The following is a 1,095-nucleotide window of genomic DNA, read 5'->3' as shown; positions in this document are numbered from 1 at the left end:
GCTTACCCAAGCTTGATCTCCTTGCTCTGTAAAGAGGCTGGGGTAAAGATGGGAGTAGATGAATTCATACCCATTGAACATCCAATCACCAAGAAGTCAATGGAAGGACAAATGCAAGACAACTCTATCAAAAGGAGGGCGCAGGAGTTCCTCCCTGAATTTCCTGAAATTGGCTACTGGGCTAGCCTAGAAGCATCTATCACCAAGTTGCAAGAGACTATGGAGCAGTTGAAGGAAGAACAGCAGAATCAGAACTGCATGCTCTGCAAATTGCTGAAGGAACAAGAGAAGCAAGGGCGTGAACTCCAAGAGTTGAAACGCCAAAAGCTCTCATCTCAAGTTGAGGGAGCATCCACTTCTCAAACTCAAGGTTGTTGAGTCCTAACTCCGTGAAAACCTCTATCATTAGGAGCCTATTTAAATTTTTTTTTTGTTTTCTATTTTTATTTTCCAGTCTAATCTTATATCTATTTTTGAGTCTTGTTCTTATTTCATAATTAATAAAATTTAAAATTCATGTCCTAAAGCTATGAATGTCCTATGAATCCATCACCTCTCTTAAATGAAAAATGCTTTAATCACAAAAGAACAAGAGAAGTACAGGATTTCGAAATTTATCCTTGAAACTAGTTGAATTAGTTTGATGTGGTGACAATACTTTTTATTTTCTGAATGAATGCCTGAACAGTGCATATGTCTCTTGAATTTGTTGTTTTCAGAATGTTAAAAAATTGTTGGCTCTTGAAAGGATGAGGAAAAAGAGAACTGTTATTGAGGATCTAAAAAACTCATTTAATTGATTCTTGAAGCAAGAATTGAGGATCTAAAAAATCATCTAATTGATTCTTGAAGCAAGAAAAAGCAGTGGATACAAAAAAAAAATTTCGAAAAAAAAAAGAGAGAAGAAAGAAAGAGAAAGAAAAAGAAAGAAATAAAGTTGTGATCCAAGGCAAAAAGAGTGTGCTTAAGAACCCTGGACACCTCTAATTGGGGACTCTAGCAAATCTGGGTCACAATCTGAAAAGGTTCACCTAATTATGTGTCTGTGGCATGTATGTATCCGGTGGTAATACTGGAAAACAGAGTGCTTTGGGC

The sequence above is a fragment of the Arachis duranensis genome, chromosome 6 (assembly GCF_000817695.3).
Source record: "Arachis duranensis cultivar V14167 chromosome 6, aradu.V14167.gnm2.J7QH, whole genome shotgun sequence".
In the NCBI taxonomy this organism is placed as follows: domain Eukaryota; kingdom Viridiplantae; phylum Streptophyta; class Magnoliopsida; order Fabales; family Fabaceae; genus Arachis; species Arachis duranensis.
Note: the sequence above shows the minus strand (reverse complement) of the source record.